The sequence below is a fragment of the Canis lupus genome, chromosome 1, assembly GCF_011100685.1.
Source record: "Canis lupus familiaris isolate Mischka breed German Shepherd chromosome 1, alternate assembly UU_Cfam_GSD_1.0, whole genome shotgun sequence".
Lineage (NCBI taxonomy): Eukaryota > Metazoa > Chordata > Mammalia > Carnivora > Canidae > Canis > Canis lupus.
Window position 1 is genome coordinate 31,877,453 of NC_049222.1, and position 27,918 is coordinate 31,905,370.

Genomic DNA, 27,918 nt, shown 5'->3' on the forward strand with positions numbered 1-27,918 from the left:
GGAGAGAGCCTCACTGAGCTAGTGTAGCACTGGCAGAGAGCAGTAGGAAGGAAGCCAGTCAGATCTTCATTAACTGGCCCTTGGTAAGTTCTAGGATCTAGATTTTATGGACTCTACTTGGCATGAAATAAAGATGAAAAAGGGTTTGGTTTGTCTCCTTTATACCTATTTATAAATATATTCCAAGGGAAAAAACTGTACCATTTCTGAAATCCTGTACCTGAGTCTTTAAAATCACAGACTATTTCTGGACCCAGTGTTCATTGGATCATATGTCATGATGCCAAATCATTTTTGGCTATCAGAGCACTTGAAAAACATGTTTTGGAGATTCTGTGTAACATTCTGGGTGGGGTGGTTTCTAAAAGGCTCAATCTTAAACACAAAACAGAGCTGTAAGGCCAGTGATTAGTTTGATGCAAGAAGTTCACAGCTCTGCTGAATATGCATAATGTTCAGAATGCTCTAAACCCATGCAGGGTTGACACATCTTTCACCATATGTTGACATAAGAAGGCTAAATAGTGTGGGTTACACATTTTCAATCTTTACCCAAATAAACTCAGTTTCTGCAAAAAATGATGAGAATTTGATAGAGAATTTATGTAGATTTCTCTTCAATATTTCAACATTCTACCCCTGTGTTTATCATCTAATTTAAGAAAACTTTTCTAATCCTTTTGAGGCTCCCTACAATTTTTTTCTCCTTCTGCCTCATTCCAGAGGTAACTACTCTCTTGACTTTTGTGTTTATCATTCCCATCCTTTTCCTTATAGTCCTCAAATAAGTATAAAAATATGATATATCAATACATAAATATATTCTGTAAATATATAAATAGATACTATAGGTTTGTAAAAATATATAATCAAACTGTAAGCAAAAGGTATAAGTATACACATATCCCTAACAAAAGTGCTAATTTTTAAAACTTTATAGGAAAAGTATAATATTTTATACCTTTTTCTATGATTTGCTTATTTGTTTAGAGTTTAATTGTGACATATGCATGTAGCTCATCAGTTCTCTCTGTTGTATTTGGTTGCATAAATATACCACAAGTTATCTATTTACTCCCAGGCTTTTAAGACGGATCTCTCTCTCTATCTATCTATCTAGATCTATGTCTTTCTATATCTTGATGTTCACAAGCAAAATTTTCTCTAGGGTATAAAAAGTGGAATCACTGACTAATGGAATATGAACTTTTGCAACTTTGCAAGGTAATGCCAGTTTGTTTTCCTAAATCAGTAAATCAGTTCACACACCCACCAACAGTGGCTCATGGTTCTTATTGTTCCATATCCTCTCCAACCTTTGGTATAGTTAGACTTTCAAATTCTTGCCAATTCAGTGGGTGTGAAATGGTATCTTATAATGGACTTAGTATTATTTTCCCTTGTTTCTAAAAGGTTCGAACTTCTGATTATATGTTTCTCCTTTAGTTAAATGTCTATTTTGCATGCCCATTTTATTATTTATTGGGTTGTTGACTTTTACTTATCTGTTTTCAGTAGTTATTCCTGGACACAAATGCTTGTTTTGACTATGCATGTATGTTGCAAACATCTTCTTCCAGATTCTTATCTTTTCAATTTCTTTTGACATAGTCTGTTATTTATTTAATTTTTTTCCACCAAGGCAAGAAATATTTTCTGTTTAATATTTAAAGAGGTAAAATTAAATTAATTATAATACTCAGAATTTTTATTCAAACATAAGGATTAGAAATGATAACATATATTTGTGTTATTTTATTTTATGTGTGTGTTCATTATTTTAAAACGCAAAATGGCAGATATTTGTTTTCTGTCATTCTCTGGCACAATCTATTGAGATTGTGATATCTGGTCTTAACCAAATGGATTTATTTACTTAACTGAATCCTGTTATCATTTTGGGTATATCCAAAAATTCTGTAAAAAATAAAATAGCAGCACATGTCTCTTTCATTCCAGATCCAATTTCTGGGAAAAGGGCTTGATACTTGTTTCTTTTTTCCTTATAATCATTCACTCCTTTTCTGGTCATCTGGCTTCCCCTCAACTCACTTGGAAACTGATTTTTAAAGATCACAGAGACCTTGTCATTTCCAAATTGAATGGCCTATTTAGAATTGCCAGATTTATTAAACAAAAATACAGAATTTGCAGTTAGATTTGTATTTCAGATAAACAGAGAATTACTTTTTAGCATAAAATGTGTCCTAAAAGTCTCAATGTATGTCCCAAATGTTGTCTTATCTCCTACCTCAAAGCATAATTGGTCAAGCACAAAATCCTGTCAATGCCTCAAGTATTCATATTAATAATTCCTTCATAATGATTGTGATTCTACAGTGAAATAAAGATAGGAAATTTGGGTATTTAGTTCATATGGTACTCTTATAGAACAGGGAGTTCTGATTATATTTTTTTCTAATCAAATGCTGTTCAACCAGTCTCCAGGCCTGACATTTCCCCCTCATGCTGGCTTCTCCCAAGGCAGTATGACTGAGGGAGAAGATGCAGGCTAACATAAATTATCCTGGTGGGAAGTGGTAGAGCAGCAGGGAATGGTTCTGATGAAGAGAAGAATCCAGCTCTGAGAAAAAGAGAAAATTAAGATGATGTGTAGGTGGGGGGGATGGGGAAGGAAAGCATAGAACTGGGCCTGAGGTTCCCCTCTCTCTCTTACACCATCATTCAATTAATTTTCCCCTAACTTCTATCCTCTGGAAGGAAATGCAAGAGACAAATAAATATAAACCCCAGAAATGGAAATTAAGGCAACAATAAAATATCTTGGATGGGTTTCAGACCCATCCAAGATGAGAGAATGTGGTCAAAAGTCTTTCTAAATAAATGATTTCTGTTTGAAATTTTAATTGCAGTAATAGTTTCATGATGCAAATGAACTTGTATTATGGATTTTCAATAACTTGAAATTAGAGTAGTATACCAAAAACAATGGCAATATTTAACACTTAGAAATAGCCAGGTATGACAAAAAGACAGAATTCCTAAAACCAAGAATCAGTACTTCTTTGGAGGTTCTGTCTTTAGTCATTGCTTTTGCTGTAGAAATTCAATTCTTCATTGGAGACCCGCTTTAGAAGTGATTGTCTTCTTGAAGCCCGTGCCAGTCAGGAGTTTCAATGCTTGGCTCAGAGCAAGTCTGCATTTCAATGTACGCCTTACTGTGGCTGAATACCACAGTTCTTCCAAGTTCCAGTCCCTTCCTGGATCATAGCTTCCTTAAGGCAGGAGCCTATGCTTTATCTGTAGTCACCTCTCCGCTGTCTTGGCACTGGGTTGAGCTTAAGGACAGTTGACTTGAACCTCACCTAGCCTTAAAACAAAGAAGAAACAATTCATTTTGCTCAGTTTGACAAGTATGGTTCTTGTAGCACAGTTATATATTCCTAGTAAAATAAATTGGTAATATATTCTATCTCTGAAATTATACTTTGATAATCTGTTGAGTACACATACGTTTAAGTTTTGGAAAATACTCAAAAATTTCAAAAGAGACAGTTGGATACTTAAGTGATAAAAATGTGTTTAAAAAACAAGGGTCTAAAAATGCTTGACCAGCTAAGCAAGGGAAGATCACTTAAAAATTATGGCTCTTTCTCTTGTCTGGAAAGCCAGAAGACTTTTCACAGGACTGTAAGGAGAAAGTTTGAAAAACAAGGAAGGTGGCCTTTCCTCCAAAGACTTCAGCTATATATTATCAGGGATCCCGATTTATACATGTGGAAATTGATGATGTTGAGCAACTTGCCTAAAGGGAGTCATTGATGAGAGCTGGGAAAAGTCTCCCAGCTTGTGCTGTAACCTGCACACTGTGTTGACAGAAGCCAGGCTCTGCAGACTGTTTTGTAAGTGTAATGTTAGCATAATGTTAGCAAACAATAAAGCAACATCTGCTACAGACCCGGCCAGAGAAGTCAGTTTTTTCAAAGAACAAAATGACCTGAGAGAGAGGAGGTAAGTCTGAGAAAGATGAGTCCTATGGTCACTAACATTTTTATTAGAGACTTACAGAGAAATGAATGTTCATCCCCTCATAGTAACTCGGAGAACATGTGAGGCACCACAATTACTCCTGCACAGTACCTCTCTATCCCTTGCCTCTAAACAGCCCAGTTTTCTGGTTATCTGACATGGATACAGCTTTACTGAAATGACGGGAGGAGAGGGAAGGAGCTGTGTCTCACGTGGGAAAGGTAAATGCTAAAATGAAAAATAAGGCTGGCATCAGAGTGGCTCAAAGAGTGTTCCCTCATAATGTTTCTAGGAAGAAAGTAAGCATGCCATTTAGATCATTGCTGGAATATTGAATTGCTACCATTGGCTTTCACAGTTTGAATAAAATATGTAACCAAATCCTAACACTCATTATAAAAACACATATGGAAAATCCTTTTTCATTTAGAGCAGACAACATAGAAGCACTATTTTAGCCACAAGAATGTGTCCCAATGAATATGACACCAGAGCCCCAGACTGCTGTGCTGCTTTAATTTGCCACACAAGAACTAGGATTTTTTTATTTTGCTTCACATTCCTCACAAGGCTCTATTTTAAAGCTGTTAGGCAAGAGGTGATATGGGGACAGCATTGTATTCATAAAGATTTCAAAGATGTGGAGGTTCCCACTGTTTGACCTATTTTACCATCTATGCATTATGTACTGTAGAAAGTTTCATACATACAGCAAACTCATTAATGCTTAAATATGTTCTTATGTCTGTGCATTTATATGTGTGAGTGAATATACATACGTTTATTTTTTGGATGCATACTTTTTCTGGATGACAAGATGAATAATATAAATATTATCAATTATGAATGCATTTTCATTTAAGATGATAGTTATATACCTTAAGAAGAATTTACTTTTCAAATCCAGAATTCTTTAAGCAAAGACAGTTAGTTTAAAATTCAAGAAAGCACCCAAAGAATACAAGAATAAGAACTTGAAAAGGTACATGCACCCCTATGTTTATTACAGCATTATTTACAATAGCTAAATTAAGAAAGCAGTCCAAGTGTCCATCGACAGATGAATGGAGAAAGATGTGAGATAGATATACATACACACACACAGACATACACACACTGGAATATTATTGCATATATGTTGTATAATGTATGTATATTGTATTATATACCTTGTATAAATACACACACACAGAAAATGGATTATTCAGCCAAAAAAAAAATGAAATCTTGCCATTTGCAACAACATGGATGGAGCTAGTGAGCATTATGCTAAATAAAATAAGACAGAGAAAGACAAATCCCGTAAGATTTCACTCATATGTGGAATTTAAGTAAAACAAACAAGTAAAAAAAAAAAAAAAGAGAGAGAGAGAGAGAGAGAGGGAGGCAAACCAAGGAAGAGACTCAACTAGAGAGAACAAACTGATGATTACCAGAAGGGAGGTTGGTGGGGGGTGGGGTGGGTGAAATATGTGATGGAGGTTAAGAGTACACTTACCCTGATGAACACTGAGTAATATAGAGAATTGTTGAATCACTAAATTAGTGTACCTAAACTAGTGTAACACTGTATACTGAACTTAACTATACTGGAATTAAAATTTAAAAAACCTAAAAAAAATTAATAATAATGGAGAGGAAAAAAATAACATTCAAGAAGGCAACAGGAGTTAATTGTATAAAATACAATGTGCCAGATTCTATCATCACTGACTTGCTAGAGAAATGTATTTTGGAAGCTTTGTTCATTTTTTTCAGGCCACTAATACATTAGTGTAGTAAAATAGCCTCAGAACTGATGTGACTACTAAAAATATGTAATTTACAACTCAGAGCAAATTATCTAGTGGTTGAATCTCACCTGATCTGGTGTTATTGCCTGAATCTCAGAAAAATCAGAGTTGTTTTTTTGAAGAATAAGGCATTAGTAGGAGATTGGGTTCTGTCCATCCATGTCTGTCATTTATTGATTCTTTCATTCGACACATCTTTCTGAGTGCTTACTCTAAGTGAGGCACTGCTTTATAAGCTGCTACAGAATGTTGAGTAAATTTGACAAGTCCATCTTTTAGGAGTCTCTCGTCATATTTTAGTGAGGGAGAAAGAATAAGCAATTACAGAGATGAAAAGAAGATGATTTCTACTAGTAAGGACTGATATAAAGAAAACAGAATGGGGCAATGTATTATGGAGGGAACTTGGGAAGCCTTTTGAGGAAATAATATTTGAGTTGAGCTCTGGATGGTAAAAGCAAAGCATCTTCTTGACAGTCTGAGAGGGTGAGTATTCCAGGCAGGGAGAACAGTCAATTTCAGGCCTGAGGGAAGGCTACATCTGGAAAAACAGCCAGGCCTGAGCCAGGCTAGGCCAAGAGGAGGTAAGGGGGAGAGGATGAGGGCAGAGAGGTAGGAAGGACTTGACTTTGAAGACCATGGTAAGGAGTCCTTCTGTGACAAAAAGTCATTGGAGGGTTTTAATTGGGCCACTGGCTTGATTTAGGTTTTGAAAGATCACTTGGATTTTTGGGTGGAGAAAGCATTATTAGGAGATGGAGATAGAAATAATAATTTTAGATGACATTCCATTGAGTCTTACAATGGGTACAGCAACAGAGATGGAGAGAAATATCAGTGGGTGAGATGGGGATGTGTTTTGTAGGTGAAACCTACAGGATGTTGGGTTAAGGGAATAAGTGTAACTCAGATGGCTTGAACATCTAGGTGCATGGTTGTGCCATTTATTGACAGAATAAGTTGGAGTAGGTTGTGGTGGGGGATGAGGAGGTGAAGATAATCTGGGCGAAAATACAAAATTCTGTTGGTTAAGTTACATTGGAGATGTTGGTTAAACACTAAGGTTGACACTAAACGATTGGGGGAAGAAAGCAGGGCTGTTTATCGATAACTGAATCAATGAACGAGCACTGGAGAAAGCTGGTGGAGATCCCAAAGAGGTGGAAAGCATCCTTATACAAAGCTTTGAAAGCCTCAAGTCAGAATTACTAAATCAACTTCTTCCTCTGCCTTGTCATTAAAATCTCCTTATCTTTAAAATCCTTTTGGTCCTTCAAAAGGGACAAGTGCCTGGGGCCGAAGAATTAAGTACAATTTGGAAATGTTTGTAGACTCAACTACAAAAAATACAGTTTCAGCACAACATCCCCACCCGTCTCTTCTAGTGCACCTCCCCCACCTGTCTGTTTTTTTTTCTAATCCATTATGAACTACATTCCATGACAAATGCGCAAGGAAGAAAGCTGGTTGTTCTTGTATTGCTCACTCTACTCATCCTTCCAGGAGAACAGACTATATGTTTATAACAAACCAGTAGAACTTTGGGTGGGAAATGTTTTTCTTCCCTGTTATCAGAATGTAGCCAGACTTAAAGAAGACTGGTTATCTATTAGTCTTTGGTATTCTAAACACGCGGGTGTGGACTCCCCACCTGGCTGTGGCTTGCCTGAATTGTAACCAAGATTGTCCCAATTAGGTTGCCTAAATGCCTGACAGATTATGCTTTTTGGCAGTTCAACCAGAAGCCCAGTGCTTAGGCCAGAATAATAATAGTGCTGTAAATTCATAAAGGACAGAACTGACATCTAAGAATGTAACAGTAATGTGCAGTGAGTGCTTTAAATATGAACTTAACAAAAATATATATTCAGAAATGAGCTTGATCCTTTGAAAGATCATTAGGGAAACAATGCAAATCTAAAGCATTTTTAAAACTCCTTAAAAAGAAAAAGTCTTTCAGGAATAGTTTCAGTTGTAAATGCAGACATTCTTTTTTTTTTTCTTGACATTTTCCATTTTTGATCAAAATTCATTTATTAGAGTGGAAAAAGAAATTACAGGATTTAGAGTCACAGACCTGGGTCAGATCCAACCTTTGGTACATTCTGGCTTTATGACGTTGGAAAGCACTTGAGTTTTCATTTACTTATCTAAAAACTGGAGAAATTATAACACCCTTTAAAAATATGCATGCCTTGAATTCAGTAATTCTACTTCTAGGAAATTGACTGAAGGAAATGATCATAGAAATCTACAAAGACTTATCTATGAAGAGGGTGCATCTGAACCACTGAAATATTTGAATTCTTTGAGTCGATTATGACGTATCCACATACGAGAATACCAACCAGTGAGTACAGGTGACTTTGTAGAAAAAAATTAGTGACATGAAAAACTGTTCAGAATCTGGTAGTAAGAGAAAAATCATAAAGTCATGCACAATGTGATTATTTTTGGAGGTGAGAGCATATTTATGTATTCACCCATGGAAGAAAGATGAAACCGATCAGCATCGCCACGTCACTAGTGGTTAGACTGGAGCAGTGAGATCTTGAACAAGGTTTGGCTTCTTTCTACTCTTCTAGATTTTCCCAAACTTCCTTCCGTGAACATGTACTAATTTTATGATTATTGAAGAAGTATTAAGTGGGGACACTAATATCCACCTTGTAGATTTGTGGTAAGAATTTAATAGGTGAGATGATTTACAAAACACACTTAAGCTTAGTGCCTGGCATTTATCTCACATTCTCAGTTACTTTTACCCAGTTTAATCACTCATCACGGATTCAGCTTAAATGATTCTCGACTTAAAACAACCCCAAAATATCGTGAAAATTTGCCACCAGGAGGGATAACCAAAAGAACGTTCCACACGCCGCAGCGAAGGCAGTTTCAAAAGAGATGCACCTGAAACGCTCTAAAAGCGCTGTGGCGGGGACCCTGAAATTAGCATTTAAACTTAAGGGGACGAACTACTTGGGAGCATTTATTTGGACACATAAGCTTTGGATTGTTTGTTTAAAAACCTGTCATTACTACGTAGTCACATGGGGTCCACAAATAGATGGAACAATATCTACCTCAGAGTGAGCAATTAGTCTGTCATGATAAATGCCCCTTCTTGGCAGGGCCTCTTGTGGCATCCCAGGAACACTGTGTGAGCGCCGCTGCTCTTTCTCAGCAACATTCTTCATCCTGCGGAAATGTAGAGGGAGGCTTCCGCGGGTCCGCTCGAAGGGCAGCTGGCAGCATGGCGAGCTCTCTTCCCGCGCCATTCAGCCACCTGTGCTCCTTGCCCACCGCCCACGCTCTGCGCGCATGCGCGCACGCACACAGCCGCGCACGCACGCACACGCACACAGCCGCGCGCGCACGCACAGCCGCCCACGCACACGCACACAGCCGCGCGCGCGCACGCGCACTCCTCACCGCCGCTTCCCTCCATTCTCCCTTCCCCTGTGCTGAGTTAGGAGCTCCTCTTTTTTTTTTTTTTTTAAATCTCTGTTTTAGCATTTACCGTAGAATATTGTAAACATTAGTTCGCTTATCTCACTCTTGCACTGGAGTTCCTTGAGAGATCCGTCACCTTTATTCCCTCCGAGCCTTCGTCTCTTCATGGTAGCTTTTCGCCGGCAGAGCGGGAGCTGAAGGCCTCACGCCGCGGTTCGTCGCGGTCACTGCCTCGCGTCGCGGAAGTGGAGTTCCTGGCGCGTCCTGGGCACCCAAGAATCGAAGTTTTTTTTGTGATAGTTGTATTAGTTCTTCACTTTTGTATTCTCGGGATCTGGCGAAGCGCCTGATAGGTGATGAGTGCAAAATACGTTTCTAGTGGATTAATGAATTTATACATTTACAGAATATGGCTTGCAAATGAAAGAAGAATGTCTTTTTTGTAGTGCTTAGAGACCGGGGCTGCTTCCCCTGCTCACCTGTTTCCCTGTGGGGTGCTCATGCTCGGGCACTGTCTTTCTTTGGGAAATGAATTGCTCTCCTAGAGGTATGGAGACTCTATGGACTGTTGATGTCGTGTAGATGTGGCTTAATAGAGATAAGAGAAGTTTCCTTCCTTGACCATCATCACCTCCTTAATCTACCTGGTTTATTGTCCAGGGCCCAGTGTTTCTTAACGTCTAGGCTCTCTGAATCCAACAGCCAACTCGTGGCTGCAGTGATCTGATCAAGATGAAATCAACTACTGCTAACCCCAGGTCCCCCTGATCTGTTAGTTCCAATCTATTCGCCTGTCTCAGTGTTGACAAAACCTGTCACTTGATTTGCATTCCACCTCCTATCCGTCCCCTACTTTCTTCGAGGAAGGTATTTGTGAGTTAATTTAAGCCAGTCCAATCGCTCTTAAAGAGTTAAGTGCTATTTTTAAGCCTTTGGGGAGCCATCGAGGAAGGATGATTTAGGGGTCGGGATGATTTCACAGTAATATCCCACAGACATTTCAAGTTCGTGCTAAGTTTCAGCATATTAGGATACTAGAGGTAAAGGGATCACCATTTTTGGATACTAAATGCTAAAGTGCTCTGTAGCAATGGGCGTCTTAAAGCAATGCTATAAGGTGCAGGTGACACACATCAGAAGCATCAGAGAATGACTTCATTTTCAATATCTTCTGAACAGACTGTTTTCTCTTTGCTGTTTATCTCCACGTGGATGCAGAATTTCACCCTTTTTAATCAGGACCGTTGTCTGTCTCCTTCCTGGTCAGACTTCTTGCCTCCTATCGGTACTTGCCTGTAGGTAGTTAATTGCTGAAACATCCTCTCCTGCAAAGATTGTGTGCTGGATCTAGGGCTCTGGGTGGCTTTTCAGGGGGATCAGACCTCCATAAGTTGGTGATGAGGTGAAAGACCTCTTATTTGATGATCTCAGTTGCTTTTATGTGCTTTATTTAATTGAACTCCCAGTCCACCTACCAAAGTACTTTCCTCAATGAAAAACCCTACAAGTTCTAGGAAGTCTTCTCAGGTTAATAAGAGCACAGATGTTGTATCTTGTCTCAACATTTCCAGACCTTTCTATTGATTGTCTTATCTCAGTTATGCATCTAACACTGTCCCTACTTCCTCTTTTACTATTCATGCTTGTATGTAAGTCTATGCTTCCTTGATTAACTGCAGTTTTTGTTTTGCTATCTGTGTATTCCTATCATTGCTGGCACAGAGCATTATTCCAGTAATATACTGCACAGTTAGAATGGAATGACTACCTTCCTTTTCTTTTCTTTCCCTCTTTCTTTCTTTTTTCTTTTCTTTCTCTCTGTCTCTCTTTTGTTCTATGATCAGTGAAGCACTAGCTATAATTACGACTTAATACATGCTTTTTTGTTGATGATGAAATGTTCCTTCACAGTCACAGACTGTACCTTCCTGTAATCCAGGTACTGTAGGTCATGGGGAAACAATGGTGGGATGTTAATGCTGATAAAATCTGGAATCATGTCTTATTAACAAACTGAAAACCTGGATACCTTTTAAAATAATTTCTTTATATACATAGAACCAGCTATTATTATGGGTTAGGATTGCAAATAAGTCCACAGTTTTTGACACAGATTGTGGAATTTGGATAAAGACAAAGAGCTTTCTTAGATGCCTGGATTGCTCCAACTTTCAGGGAAGTCATCTTTCCACAAATAAGGTAACATTAATTTTTTTTTTTTTTTTCTGGTGAGGGCACCAGATTTTTCTCTGTATGTACATTTTATTTTGACATATGGAATAATGAGAAAATCTACCACTAGGTTTTGGAGATTATTGCCATAATCACTAATTTCACAGGGAAGAATGATGATTGCAATCATATTTTTGTCACTTTGTTGTTGTCATTCTTGGTAATAATCCGTAGCACTGTTGAATCAATAGGCATATGTATGTACATGGAGAATGTTAAATTAAAGCTAGAAGGGACCCAAGAGCACTTTTGTTTTCTAAATAAGGAAACAGATCCTTAGAGAGATGACATTTAAGATGAGACAGCTAACATATTGCAAGCCCAAGCCATTGGATTCCTAGTCTAGTTCCCTTTCTAGTAAACTGTGCTGCTTCTGTGAACTCTTGGCATTGAAAATAGGGCAGGCAGGGCTGGTAATGTTGAGAGATGGCTCCCAAGTTTTGCCTATTTACATAGAAGTCTTCTAGGGCTTCACTGATACCTTCACTTGTTACAGAGGTGTTATTGTGGACGTAATCAATGCAGGCTTGTGTATATGGAGCATACCTACTTGATATGTAAAATAATGAGACATTATACTGATAACTTTTGTTCTTAATAATGCTGAACCATCACTGACCTGGCCTGTAGGTCTTTGTGAATGAAGAAAATTAAATTCAGTGGCAGCAAATCTTTGATATGGGAGGAAAAGGTTGAATATTGGAGAAAGGTGCAAAACGGGACACATTTCCAACTTTCTGTGCCCTTTTTAGGCTATGTGATTCCAGTGGCTGTGTTTCTGGCTTATTGGTGGGGAGAGGGTGCCCTGCTGTTCCTTTTATCCTCTTGTTTTTATCTCTCAACCCCTTTGCAAGTTCTAGAAGTTTCTGTCTCCAAGTCAATGTAAAATAAAACAAAATATCGCATATAACCTTTCCTTGATCTTATTTCCTATTTCTTGTAAGGACTAGGCTAAGGAGATGGTTGACCCATCCATAGATTAAAAACCAAAACTGAAAGAAAACCTCTAAACTTTTTGTAAACTCACTCTCTTTGTACTTCCTTGTAAGTAAATCCCACTAGCCTTGGCCGGGTCCCCTGCCACATTGGGGTTCACCGTGCTCCTCTTCTGCAGCACTTAGAACTACTGAAGTAAGGGCAAGCCTGGTCCTCTGCTTACCAGAATTATAACAAGGTCCTCATTTTGTTCCACTTTTTGGGGCAACTAATTGCCCTGAAGCACAGGACTTCCCTCCCCGAGAGACTTTAAAATGTATGTCTCTCCTCCAAAATATGGGAATCTTAATTTGTAATAAAATCACATGAATGAGTTGTGGTAAGTTTTTGGCAGGATCTAGAAAATAATGGTTTCATTTAAGCATGAATCACTAAAATACTGCTTCCTTCACATAATTAAGTCAAAGCAGCCCTTATTGTTAGAATTAAGAGATTTCCTCCACAAATCTCTGTGCCTTACATAGACTTTCAGTGTGGAGATCTGGGCACTATAGGACAGAAAATGGTTTTCCCAAATCTGCTCTTCTGTAAACCTAGAAGAAAGATGCACTGCTTCTCATTACCATCCTGAAGAAATATTCTCAGGTTTCCAGAGTGTCAGTAGGCTGATTATGACATGTATGAATCAATATACCAAAGGTGAAAAAAGGAAAAAGTTGAGGAATGTCGTTTCCCCTGAGGGAGATTTTTTAGTAACCATGGGAGACACATGGGGATCAATATTTAGTGTGGAATGCACCATGGTTGGGATCTTCACTGGGATAGGAGCTTGGAATATTATCCAGTTCCCCACGTCTAAACAGGACTGCAGTTTGGTGCATATGGTGGTAGTGAGTCCAGAGATCCATTGACAGTGTGTGAGTTTAATGAAATACCACTGGGAGCTTTGCTTTGCTATGGAATCAGTTATTACACAATAGTGTTTCTCAGTCACATAAAGAATAAATAATGTTATTTTCAAACAGTGTTTATTTTTTAAAAGATTTTATTTATTTGCCAGAGAGAGAGAAAGAGAGAGAGAGAGAGAGCACAAACAGGGAATGGCAGGCAGAGGAAGCAGGCTCTCTCTGCTGAGCAAGGAACCCGATGCGGCCTCCATCCCAGGACCCTCAGATCATGATCTGAGCAAAGGCAGATGCTTAACTGTCTGAGCCACGTGGGCATCCCAAAACAGTGTTTATTTTTAAACACAGGTAGACTTGACCATGTTTAAGATGCTGAAGAAAAGGAAAATGCTCTCCCCTTTGAGAACTTAAAGTCTGAAAGACAACATGATTGGTAGCCTGAATAGTAACTTTGATTTTTCTTTTCCAAATGAAGGAAATTAAGACACTTTTTATCCTTGTCCCAATGGCACTGATTCTTCCTTTCTGTTTCAAGTTAGTCTTGGGTGATGGGCAAAAGTAAGAAGTGTGTGACCTACTTTCAAACCAGGCAGCTGACTAGGGATAATACGGCTGATTGGAGAAGAAGGAAAGAAAAGTTTATAACATAAGTATTTTTTTTTCGGGTAGGATGGACCAGTTAAAAAATATCAGTTTCACTCGTTAATACATTCCATGTTCCTATTAAGACAATTTTTAATAATTGTTGGGCTTAAGTCCTTTTCTGAAGTCAGGTCCCATCTTCTCTTCATGTGGAATACACTGAATGATGTCCAAGAAGCAGAGTCAAACTCTAAAGTCATGATTACCCCTCTGGTAGAGATAAACACACAAAGCAGTACGAGTTTCAAAGGCTACCTTAAAAAATCACATTTTATTCTTTGATTTGCTTAAACATCCAGATGATATGCAATTCAAAATAGTACATGGTGAGAAGTCCATTTCCCTTCAGCCTCAGCCCACAACAATCTAGCTTTTCTCCCAAAGACAATCATTGTTATTGTTTCATTTTACTGTTTTAGAGATGGCCCGGTAGAGGCTTCTTTTAAAAATACTCTTAATCCTTCTGATAATATCAGGTCATGAGTCTCAAGTATTTCTCACCAGTGAAAGGTATTTGGACCCCTTTTGGCAAGCTGGATGGGTAGAACCAGAGATTTTCTTTCCAGGGTGGCAGTGCCTCACAACCACCCTGAAAGTTAGTACAACCAACTCCATTTTCCAGATGAGGAAGCCAGTGATTCTAGAAAACTGTAAATTTTCCTGGTCAAACGAGTTGTTACTGGTGGAACCAGAGTTCCCACCTGGGCAGCCTGATCCCTTGGTCTTATATCCTTTCCACCATCAAATAGTGCTCGACCAACGCAGAGATGTTTTTGGCACCAGTTAGACTTCTCCAGTGAGGGTGCAAATGAGTTTTCTTCTTTTAAAATCATGCTCCCCTACAGCTTATAAGAGAACATCAGGATTATCCTAGCAAAAACCAGAATTCCAACAAAATAGTAGTGCATGAATTTAGGTACATACATACCCACAAAGCTTCATGACCTCCTCACATCCCCTCTGTCCAACTCTGATGTCGGGTTTAATGGTTGTCCCCATTCACAAGTTCTCTTGGGGAGAGGCTGTGCTTGTTTCTTCCATTCAGCCACGGTAAAACATCTTAAAAAGGACGATTGATTCAAGGCAGACTTGCTGGAAGTGCCAGGCAATTATTCACCATCTTTGGTGGTTCGTATCAGCAAACTTGCTATTTTTGCCCCCCAGTACTCGCCATGTCATCTTTGAGGTTGTGCTCCCGGCCTCAACAACTCTGAGACGTCTGGTGTTGTCAGGGACTCTATCAGTGTCTGATTTCACTGTTTTGAGCATTCTTACTTGTGCACATTCTGATTTGGTTATGTGTGGCCCAGTTTCTTTGAGGCCCTCTATGAATTTGGCCGTGACATACATTTATTTTAGAATCATTTTTTAGATAGCAATCACAAGAAGCATTATAAGAGGACATGTTATTCTCCATTTGTATCACTGTATCACATTGAACTGTCATTAATAATTGGTTTGCATTACCTGTATGCTGCTACTCCCAAATCTCTAAGGATAATAACATGGCATTAATTTTAGTCCATGTACATAGTTATGAAAATGACCAAGGAAAGAAGCACCCCCCCCCTTTCTTTTTTTTAAGATTTTATTTATGTATTTGAGAGTGAGAGTGAGAGAGAGCACAAGCAGGGAGAGCAGCAGAGGCAGAGGGAGAAGCAGGTTCCCTGTTGAGCTGGAAGCCTGAAGAGGGGCTCCACCCCAGGACCCCAGGATCATGACCTGAGTTGAAGGCAGATGCTCAACCAACTGAGCCACCCAAGTGCCCTGAGAAGTGCTCTTTTAAAGGAGGTTTCTTTCTGAGCATTGACGTATCATCTGTATTCACAAAGAATGAAATGTTCTGCTATTTATCTCTGATCCTATTACACAGAAACATTCCTTATAGCTCTAAATGGGCGTCGAAAAAATAAAGCCCATTACTCTCAACGCATATAGGATGTACTTTCTTTTCCTTGCTTAAGTTAAAAGCACAGAAACATGTCTGACCCAGATTAACATTTCTCGTGATTAGAATGAATAGACATTTAAATTGCTTTGTAACTATCAAAGTTTGTTAAAATACACTATTTTCTTTCTTTTCTCAGGCTTGTAAGAAACCGCATTCTTGACAGTAATATTCCTCATTTGCAACATTAACAGACATTATGTGTAGCATCTCAGTTCTCCCCCTAGCAAGCCTGCCTAAAGATAACAAGGGATTTGTCACAGAAACTTAGCACTGGGGGATCCCTGGGTGGCTCAGCGGTTTGGTGCCTGCCTTTGGCCCAGGGCGTGATCCTGGAGACCTGGGATCAAGTCCCACATCAGGCTCCTTGCATGGAGCCTGCTTCTCCCTCTGCTTGTGTCTCTCATGAATAAATAAATAAAATCTTAAAACAAAAACAAAAACAAAAACAACCCAGCACTAAAGTGCGTTGGTGATTGAGGCTGGACAACCCTGGGTATCCTGGGTGAGAAGAAAGGACTGCCTTCACGATTAAAGCCAGACCATTGACTGTGGTGTGAAAGCTCTGGTCTCTGCACACAGGACAAAGCATTTCCAAGCATGCTCTTGTAGGATGTTCATACCTGCTATTATGGTGTTGTGTGCCCCTCTAAACTCATATGTTAAATCTCCAATATGATGGTATTTTCAGGTGGAGCCTTTGACAGTGAATTAGGTTTAAATGAGGTCTTGAGGGTGGGGCACATGATGAGATTAGTGCCCTAATACAAAGGGAAAGAGGGACTAGAGCTCTTTCTCTGTCCATCATGTGAAGACACTGTGAAAAGATAGCCATCTGCAAGCCAGAAGAGGACTCTCATGGGGAAACTGAGTCAGCTGGCTCCTGGATCTTGATGTTCCCAGACTCTGGAACTAAACTAAATAAATCTAATAAATAAGTTCTTGTTATTTAAACAACCCGGTCTATGGTTTCTGTTATGTAGCCTGAGCTGACTAGGATGACTGCATACTTTAATGCTACTCTATTTTTTTTTTTTTTTTAATGCTACTCTAACATTGAATTTTTGACTTGTCCTCTTAGTCCTTTACTCAGTGTTACTGTTTGCTACAGCCTGTCAGGTCAAAAGTCCTCATGTTATTCCCTGGAAACAGTTTCATCCAACATCCCCAAGTTCAAAGACTGAATCTTGGTAGATTTCCCCTAATCAGGAGTATTTAGTGTTTTTTTTTTTTTTTTAAATTACATGTTCTTGATAATTTATTCATTATACTTAATCACCAACACCATATTAAAATTCTTCTTTTTCCCTTGCCTGTGCATCTCCATTAGAATCTCAGCTCTGTGAAAGGACTCTCTTTTGTTCCTCTGTGCATTGCAGCAGCTAGCTAGCACAGTACCCAGCCCCGACAGGTGCTTAGTGGATGACCGAGTGAGGAGCACTCAGGGTGTGATGAAGGTCAGTAGGTGAGAGAACCTCTGATTCAGAGCTAACCGGGTCCTTAAAAAGAGCTAAGGAATTCTTTGGATGGTGTTTTTCCCAGGGTGTCTCTTTCCATCCTCCTCTCCATTCCTTGTCTGGATACTGTCAAACTCATTTCCTTGCTTTGCTTTAAATGGGCTATTTTAAACTGACCTGTGACATGAAGACTGAACTAACCAAATAGATTCCCCAGAGCTTCTCTGAAAGAGTTGATGAAAGACATTGAGGAACTGCTTGGCCAGATCGGTAATCTTGAGCAAATTATAATTTACGCTGAGAACCAAGAAGAAACCTAGCACCCACCCAGAAGATTATGTTCTCTGATTCTTCTCTGTTTTAGGGAGACTCTCACACTAGGATCATTCAACACTTACATGTAGAAAAGAAGGAGAAAAGATTTCTCCAATAGACAATTACAAGCCCTAAATAATTGCCTTGCATTATGATGTAAATTTGCATGCAGATAAGGAGAAAAGTGTGGGTGGAGTATATGTAGATTTTCAGAATGTATTTGATAATTTGATATTCAGTGGAGTATCCCAGTGATTTTCTCACTGGGGAAAAGAGGATGATTAGTCACAATTGGGGAACCAACTGAAAAATAGGAAATAAAGGGTATCATAAACAGACAATTTAGAATGGGGAAATATAAAGGGGGCTATGTTTAAGTCCTGCTTTTAACCAGACTCCTTATAAATGAATTTTAGTGTCTAAATTTGTGAATAGCACAAAATTTTGTTGAGTTGGAAGACAACTAAAAAGGAGGCAAATGCAGAAAGTTCGTAAGTTGGTATAAGTAGGGATACAGATGACAACTGGGACATTGGAGAGGTTTTAGGTAATAGTAAAAACTAATATTTATCAAGAGTTCACCAGGCACTGGCCACCCTTCTAAAGACTTGGCATCTATTATTTTCTTAGATTTAGAATCATCATATTGGTGCTAGGATTATCCTCATTTCATTGATGACGGACATTAGTTAGTTTGCCCAAGATTACACAAATAGCAAATGGTCGAGCTGTATTTTAACCTGGGATCCTGACTCAAAACTTATGTGCCTTACCACCACTCCAGGGGACCCATCAAATACGTAGAGGATGAAGGAAATAGCAACCAGGAAAGAGACTAAAAGTCTAGAAACTGTTCAAAGAGCAAACTTCAAAGAAGAAAGAAGTTAAAAAAAAAAGTGAAATACCAAATCAAATGTTGTTCTATTGTCCTATATTATAATTAGGATGCATTTACATCTGCATTTTTGTGGGCAGTTCTAGTGAGATTAATTTAAGAGGGAACCGACCAATAGAAGATTGGCGATGAAAATGGCAAAACAGATGAAAATGAGAGTTTGGGAGAAAGACTTTAAGTATGAAGTTTAAGAAAAGGCTGAGATGAATATCTATGAAGTCACAACTGACCAAGTAAATATGGACAATGAAAAGGACACATTCGTTTAATAGTAAACCCATGGTGTTTTTACCTCCAGAGTTAGTGTGGGTGGGATCTATGGTATATATTTCCGTGTTTAACAAATTACTAAGAATAATTATGAGAACTCCTGAAAATCGAGAGAGGTCCGGTCTACAAGAGTGATGTCAAGGAGGGTAGTCATGAGCCTTACCAAGACAAGTGTTTCTCCAAAAAGAGAGGAGAATGAGAGAGAGAGAGAGAGAGAAGAGAGAGAGAGAAGAGAGAGAAAGGGCACTGAAGTGATCAACCATGGATTTGAAATCAGACAGATGGAGATTTAAGTCCTCAGTCTCCAGTTCACTGAGAAGTTATTTAATCCCTCTGAGATGCGGTTTCATCACCTGCCAACTGTAGATAATCATACTTCACTGGGCAATTGGGCCTGGCACAAAATTGGCACTGAAAAAATGTTGGCTGTTATTATGATTAAGATGACCCCATGTATGTCTGTGCTATGTGCTCCCAAAAGCCCCTCTCTCCTGTGAGGCTGAAGACTATTGAGGGTTTCAACTGGATTTCCCCCTGAGCTGAGATTCCTGGGCTGAGCTCTGAACTTCTGTTTCTATTTCTGTATGGATGAGGGGAAACCACTGTGATCTCCCCGGATCTGGGGACAATACACACTTTTGCAGCCTTCTCCTGTAAATTAGAGCAGCTTCCCTATTTATTTCTTGATTCCTTTTTCTTAATAGCTTATGATTATATAGTGGTGTCCTATGTATCTCTTCTGAATTTTGTTTTTTGGTGGCTTGGTTTGTTTTGATGATCCTTTTATGCCCATAAGGTGAAAGGAGAAGGACAATGTGTGTTTGCCTTTCTTGTGGAGAGTGGACTCTTTTTGTTTGCCATCTCTTATCTCCTAGATTGAGAACCCTTGAGTCCAGGGACCAAACATACTGCAAGTAACAAAAACAACCATTCTCAAAGAAGCCTTCTGCAATGGAAATGGCAAGCTGAATCAAAGACAAAGTAGAATGTGTTTATTATGACTCACATGTTGCCTAGAACTTCAGAGTCCCTGCCCCACTTTGTTTAAATCAAACATGTCAGGTGATCTGGCCACAAGGACTTAGTGTGACACTAATGTGCATTTTGCTGAAACAAGGTCAGCAGTCAGGGCTAGAAGCTATACCCTAGGGAGTTCAGCTGTGACAGTTGCCCACAAAATTAGAATTTAGGAAATTATTTCCTAAATTTCAACAACATTTCTCATTTCTGGGCAATGCAGTGTCTTTTTTTTTTTTTTAATCTTATTTATTTATTTTTTTTCATTTGCCTTGTGAGTAGGTGACTCCTATTTAGTTAACAACAGTGGGGATTTGACCTAAGAGAGAAACAGGAAGAAAGAAATTGTCCAGAACTTTGAAATTATATATTTCCACTTCTATTATATTTATAATCTCAAAGAAATAGAGAAATATTTTTAAAAAGGGAGCACCAGCCAAAAAAAATCTACAATGAAAAGCAAAGAGTTGATTAGAATTTGAGATTATGACTATTACTTTATTTGTTATTTTTGTAAGCTGACATCTACCTTAAAGACATAACTTTGAAAAAATGTATAAAATTAGAAACACATTGACAATAAAGTCTGCTCACCCTGTCCTCTTAATTTTTACCTCAGTTTCAAATTTTCTGGCTACAGTCACAAAAACAAATGAAAGGTCATTGGAGAACAGCATAGTTTTGCTTAATCTTTAAAACTTCTTTACATGCTTTAGATGGCATCTACCTGGAGCCTGGGGCTGGCCAACAGAGGCGCCGTGGGCATGAAGCCTCTACATGTCCCTCAATAGTGGTTTCTGAGATAGAATCCATTCAGAAATGTAATCAACATCCATGTTTGCTTTAGATTAAAAATAAAGTAAAATAAAATAAAGGATGTTTTTAGTCAACTAGGGAAATATATCAGAAAATTTTGGCTACATGTGAAAATGTATAGAGGAGAGACAGTGAGAGGGAGGAAGAGCAGAGGGAGGGAAGGAGACAGATAGGATAGGGCCTGAAATGTGCGTATTGAATTAATGAGACTTCCAACGGCTGCGTTTATAGCTGTGTTACCCAATGCATGCAACTATGTTTCTCCTTATCTTTCACAATTACTAAAGAAGTTGTCAAGGTCACCCGTTTTCACTTTTCTCCATGCATTTACCCTTGTCTTTTTAAGGCTGGTTTTTGAAGTATATTGGGTACACCTCATATCCAACAATGACAAGGAAGGGAAGGATAAAAAGGCTGAAGGCTCTCTATTCAGAAGGGCTGACTCTAGTCTTTTGTAAATGACATAGGTATGACATTCTGAGTGAAACCTTTGTCAACTGAGGCAAAACGCCTGGGCATTTGCTTTATAACTTTTTTACATTTAGTTTTTAAAATTAACGTCGGTTTTGGAGAGAATAGCTGAAGTTGTTAATGTGTTCTTCAGCAGGGAAGGAAGGCTCCAGAAAGGCCCCAGGCTGGCTGCTTTCCTCACACAGGGCACCTACTTTGCAAGTTAAGTTCAAATTCCAGCTTCCTTGTTCAACTTGAACAACACTCAAAAGTTGACTGCAAAGTTTTTTTTTTTTCTATCTCTCTCTCTTCCCTTTTTGTTCTGTTTTGCCTGATTTTTAACCACCTAATTAAAGAATTCTGGATATAGATTAACTTCTTTCCTTCCCTCCCCCATCCCCCCAGCTGTTTTGACTGCCAGGGACTAAGCACCACAGTGCTTTGATGGATTTCCTATTTGGATGGTAAAATCTTTGTTTTTCTTACAAAAAAGATTTTCTCTGCTTCTAATAAAACTCTAATCTTGCCCTTCTGACTCCTCATTCCCTGCATCCCTTCCTTCCATGTTTCAGGAAAGGGCAATTAAGCAATCCTGTCACGTTGCTTCTGAAAGGAGCGAGCAAAAAAAGTGGCTTTAAGGCTCCTTGTGCTGTGTCATGACATAAATGTCTTCTCTACTCCACCCAGCACATTTCGAGTTAAGGCAGGAAGCCTGATTCTAAGCCACTATTGAAATAATCCCCGAAAAAACAGAATTGTGGAAGAAGGGAAGAGCACTGAAGGAAAAACAACTTTTTTGAGTCAGAAGTCCAGTCTTCTTACAGCGTATAGTTTAAAAGTGTCGACTCATTGGAATACGTTTTAGGTTTGGGTTACAATTTTCTTATAGTGGATCCTGTGATTAAACTCATTGAATAAACCCTTTCTAACCTGTTAGGTGGCACAGGCGTGGAGATTAAATTCTGTCTTCTTTCCACCCACTCTGCTACCTTCTCATCCAGCAACACCATTGCTATCTGATTTCTTTTTGCTTAAGGCCCCCAGGAAACACACTTGCCTTGGAGTCCTGAGCACTTGGGCAGCCTGTATCCCCAAGTGCACCGGGATAGGCAGCCCAGGGATTCCACGGAGCATGAGGCCTACACCCATGCTACAATTTCGGAGATTGGAGGGAGACAGAGCTAAGGTTTACCAAAAGAAAAAGGGATCCCCTTGCCTTCCCCCTACCACATTTCCTTCTTCAAGTGGAGTTGAGCTGCCATTACTGTTTTTTTCTGATGAAATGAATTTGGCATTTGACTGGCTCCTCTCATTTTCAAGACTCAGTAAAAGGTTCAGAGCCATTTCTTCTGGGAGTGGGGGCAGTTCCTGACACCCGCACCTACCCCACTCTGACTTTCAGTCTTCTCCTTTTAATCCCCTCCTTATGCCACCTTCTTGTTGGTCTCTCTACAGAATGGACAGTACTCCTCCTAGCCACTGGACTCCAGGAGTCTTGGCAAATCTTTGTAACCTCCTGTCTAGCACTTAGGAGATAGATGCACAGTTGTTAATCGAATGAGTAAACAAACTGTGGGAGCCTTACAGAGCTCTTCTGACTCCCAGACTGCACCAGTAAGCCACATTTATGCAGAGCCGGGGAGAGCAAGCCTAAGACTTCTTAAAACAGGAGATACTTTGGAGGAGGAGGAAAATGATAGAAGTGGCCTCCTGGTAAACAAAGTGAGAGCCTCTGTAAGGGAGGACAACAAATAAAAATAAGCCGAGCATCTCTGTTTTACTGCAAAATGAATGTTCTAAACCGAGATTCAGAGCTGCCTTATTTTATAAGTGTGGGCCAATCACAAATCCAGTCGTGTCAGTTTCTGCATGTATTCTTCCCTTCCAGTTCTGTGCTAGAGTTGAAGCCATCAAAATGCTAATATGATCTATACCAGTCGTCTCCAAAGTTTTTTAACTGTGCATTCTATAAGTAAAAAATTTATCAGCCCACATCTCCTCTTTCTACACAGCTATAAATTATATGCGTGCACTACTACTTTGCTGATGCATCACACACACTATAAAATATTACTCATATAAATTAAAAGATGAGACAAAAATATAAATAGAAATTCCAGCATTTCTTCTCAGCCCTGAGCAGATCATTGTTGTACCCTCGGTGGTTGGCACTCTCCACTTTGGAAGTCACTGCTATGACATGGCTTCTCCCATTGTCCTCAGTGTGACTTAATGATTTGGTCAAAGTAAGAGCATGGGGCTGTGGGCTACTTATGCTTCTCTTTGTCTCAGCTCTCCTGATGATACAGCTTTGTTTATCTCACAGAAATATGGAGATCAATGGACAGTACTCTTCATTCTAAAAGTGAAATCATTTGTTTGTTATATTGTGTATTAATTCTTTCTAACCTATAATGTTTTCTGGGGAAATCTTATTTCATTGACTCATGTTGATTCTTCCATTAAGTGCAGATGAGGGAGTCATCTTCAACTTTGGACTGTAGAATTCTGGCAGTTGGAAGAGTCTTACTTGTGACCTCTTGCCTAATTTTTACCCAGTGACATGGGGAAAATGAGCCATAATGACGATGGGAGGTTTCTTGATATGTCAGATAATCCCTGTTGCCTGCAAAACTGACCTTTCCTCCTTTTCTCTAATTTTGTTTTCCCTCCTCTGAGTGGCCACATGCTTGAAGGCAGGCTGGGCTCCCTCTTCAGCCCCGGGAAGTATCTTGATTAGGGTAAGTCAGTCATGGAAATTGCATTCAGGGGCCTTGCTAAGTGACTGGGTTTATGGTTAGGTGCAGGACATGGTCAGTCCAAACTTTCTGGAAATTTCTTTCAGTTTAAAAAGGGAGACAACTGGTAGATATTTTTTGCTGCCTCTGAATCTCATCAGGTCCATGTGTCATGGATAACTCAGTAGCCACCTGACAGGCATGAAGGGACAACCTGTTCAGGACACATTGCGGAATAGAGACATGGTCACAGGTCACAGAGCTGTCAATTTAACCATGGTGGAGCTTCCATAGAACTCTGGGTTTTGTGCTATGAGAAATAATAAATGCCCTTATTGTTTATATCACTGTTAGTTGCATCTACTGTTATTTGTAGCCAGAAGCATTCTAACTAAAACACCTATACAAGGATGTTGGAAATGGCAGAAATGGAACAAGAATCCATAACTTTATTTTTTTTAAGGATTTTATTTTTTTATTCATGAGAGATACACAGAGAGGCAGAGACACAGGCAGAGGGAGAAGCAGGCTCCATGCAAGGAGCCCAATGTGGGACTAGATCCTGAGACTCTGGGATCACACACTGAACCGAAGGCAGATGCTCAACCACTGAGCCACCCAGGCATCTCAAGAATCCAGAACTTTAAAATAGCAAGTGATATCCTGCTTGGTTTTTATTTACAAATAGTTGCTTAAAAGAATTAATTCATCCTGCATTGTAAAGGCAGTCTGTTCCTGTCACTTAAGGAACTTTAGTCCCTGTATACTTAGAAGGTTCCAGAAGAATATAAAATTATTTGATATAGGAATGTTCTGTTTCTTCGTTTCTGTTGAACGCTTGACTCTGATGACATCTCGATGAGTTTTTTCTGAGAAAATATATTTGCTTTTTAATATTGAGCTTCCCATTCAGGGATGCCCAGTGACAGTATAAATTTCATCTATTGGCAAATATAATTTGCCTACAGAGGCCCCGGGCCAAGAGTCTTTCAGTGAATTAGTGGCAAAACGCCTGAGTGTGGAATCGGGGTAGTTGTATGTTCAAACTAAAACTCCATTTGCTGCTGGTCCAAGCTGCCTTTGCTGCTGCCAGTTAGCTGGGACACTCAGAAATAACCCCGAAGCTTATAAAGGTAATGAGTGGTTTCAAATCACCCATAGACACCCATAGTAAATGGAAAGCTTTTGTCAACATCTTTAATGGTTTCAGTTGGTAAATTATTAACAGAATATATATGGAGTCCTCAGCATTTCAAATACATTTCCTTTCTGAACAGGAACATTGGAGAACAGTCTCCTGCCAACTCACAAGCTGCAGCTGCCTACTCTCAGGCCCCTGCTTCCCTTCCTCCCTCTCTCAGATGCTGTGGAGTTGTCTCTTCCTTTCACTGAAGGGGCTTCTCCTCACATGGCTGAGGGCCCTTCGCTTCTCCAGTCCAGGCCCAGTCCAGGCCCGGTCATGTGATCAGCTTCATTCCATTCAACTCCTTTCCTGGCTTTGGGGGTGGGGAGGGGAGATCACAATTTGAAAAAAAAAAACAAAACAAAACCGGATTCCTAAGAATCTGCCACTTACTCACTTATTAACTTTTAGTAAATCACTTAACTTCTTTCAGCCTTGTTTTCCTCACCTGTGAATCGGGGACAGTCATACTAGACATGTTGTCAGCGTCTCATATGTGTCCGAATCACGTGATGGAGTCCTCGGAGATGGACTATGAACCTTATGATTCTCACTATTTACAAATTTTATTGCTTATGTTGATATTTTTCCTTCAAAGAAGGTTGACACACTTCCACTCAAATGTTCCAATTCTGACTGACTCAGTAGGCAGGAAGAACAAGTCCACGTGCCAATGAGTGGAATGACCCATCTGATAGGTTTGCTGGAAAATATAGAGTGTGTTGTGGTTTTTACACTAACAAACGCTGAGAGGCTGATCCTGTTATTATTTTTCACAGTAACATTTCCTGACTTATACCTAGAATGCTAGATAATGTCCGTATGCTGAGCATATTCAATATTCAAGTTAGAAAGAGGAAAGCCTCAGAAGAGTAGAGGAAGGATGAGTGGGAGAGACAGATTATACTTTATCCAGGTTTTGTAAGATTGCTAGCTATTATATTGTTATGATTGTATCTGTGGGGTGGGGGACACTATCTTGAATCAGGAGACAATAAAATATGTGGTCTATACCTGTCACTGACTTGATGACACTGGGCAAAATATGTAAATTTTTCCCACCAATGAGATGGAAATGGGAATTGTGCCTATCTCATAGGGTTGCTGTATTAAATGGGATAATACACAAAGTAACACTTGATGAGGATGCCTCCTGTGTGTGTGTGCATGCACATGTGTGCATACTTTCATATTATCCAGTTTTTGATGTACTGAGAAGCCACACATTCAACTAATCACTTACTGATCGCTTATACATCTTAATGCGGGGCAGCCCCGGTGGCTCAGTGGTTTAGCACCGCCTTCAGCCCAGGGCCTGATCCCGGAGACCCAGGATCGAGTCCCACACTGGGCTCTCTGCATGGGGCCTGCTTCTCCCTCTGCCTGTGTCTCTCTCTCATGAATAAATAAATAAATAAATAATAATAAATAAATAAATAAATAAAACCTTTAAAAAATAAATCTTAATCCTAGGCTGTGAGGCAATGGACTCTCAGGTGCTTAGAATCTAGATTAAAAAAAAAGAGAGAGAGAAGACAAGGTCCCAGAGAATAAGAAAGAGTACAGATGGAAAGTAAATAAAGACGCTAAATACAGACTGTGATTGGCTGTAAATCCTGAAAAGAATACAAGTTCCTGAGACCTGAAAAATTCACAGAACTTGTGCTTTGTAGGCGGGCTGTGGAGAATGACTATGTTTTGAATAGTCGTATTCAATAGGGGAAGACAGTCCAGGTGTCAAATCATCAGGAGCAAAGGCACATTGAGAAGCAGGAAGCAACCCAGACTGGCATGAACCATCAGCAAGTGGGAACTGGCTGGCTGGCAAAGTTAGGTCAGGTGTTCTTTTCCTGGATGGTGTCATTGGCTCCAACACCAATGGAGTCTACCTGGTCATTGCACATAAATTCTTGCTTCTTAAGACTGCAGCTATGATGAACAGTGCTCAGGGACATTGCATTAACACATGATATTCACTGTGGCCTGGCCTCTCTCTTTGTAAAGAATTACCTGTTGGGGTGCCTGGGTGGCTCAGTCAGTTGAGTGTCAGGCTCTTGATTTTGGCTCGGGTCATGGTCTTGCAGTTGTGGGATCGAGCCCTGAGTTGGGCTCTCCACTCAGTGCGGAGTCTGCTTGAGATTCCCTCTCTCTCTCTCTCTCTCAAATGAATAAAAAAAAAAAAAAAAAAGAAAAAGAAAAAAAAAAGAATTGCCTGTTGTTGATCAACGGTATTTACTGAGTGGTGTCCTAGGCATCAAGAAAGTTTATAAAGTAGAGAGCACTCAAGATACCTGGCCAGATCATTCTATATACGGACATAGGATAAAACATACATATAAAGAGAATACATCTTTATAGAATAGGATAGCAGCATGTTTTAAGAAAGAATGTCTTTTCTTGAAAAACTGCATAATAGAACGCTGGGTGACGTTCCCTGTTGTCAGCACAGGTGGGATTGTTATGAAGTTGGTGTGGGGGCAGAACAGTGTTTGGAAAACCTGAAATCACGATTTGACTGTACTTTGCCTGAGGCACAGAGGCCCACTCAGCTCTGGTGAGCAGTTGGCATGCCACACTATTTCCTGTTTGCCTGGTGGGTTACCCATCATATTTTGATCTTGCTGCATCAAAGCAGGCATGATATGTTTAATGATTTCTTTTTAATTCTCTTGCTCGTCTTCTTTTTTATTCATGGAAAATGTGTCTCCACTTATTCTTTCCTTAGCCTGGCTCTTGGTGTAAGTTTGACGATTTCTCTCCCCGTGACTGATGATTCTTTCTTCTCAGAACTTGCATAGTGTTCTGGAGGATGACCTCTGGACACTCCCTGCTTCTTGCTAAGTGTTAGGGCAGACAGCACCCTGAGAGGTGAGTTGGC

General features: G+C 39.5%; 1 long non-coding RNA gene across 1 annotated transcript; it reads right to left on the reverse strand.

Moving 5' to 3' along the window:
• Positions 1 to 2,848: 2,848 nt before the first annotated feature.
• LOC106558606 lies at positions 2,849 to 9,101 on the reverse strand. Its single transcript, XR_005353590.1, has 2 exons — positions 8,867 to 9,101; positions 2,849 to 3,331 (listed from the first exon to the last, which is right to left on the reverse strand). It is a non-coding gene; the product is annotated as an uncharacterized LOC106558606 (long non-coding RNA).
• Between the last annotated feature and the right edge of the window lie 18,817 nt (positions 9,102 to 27,918).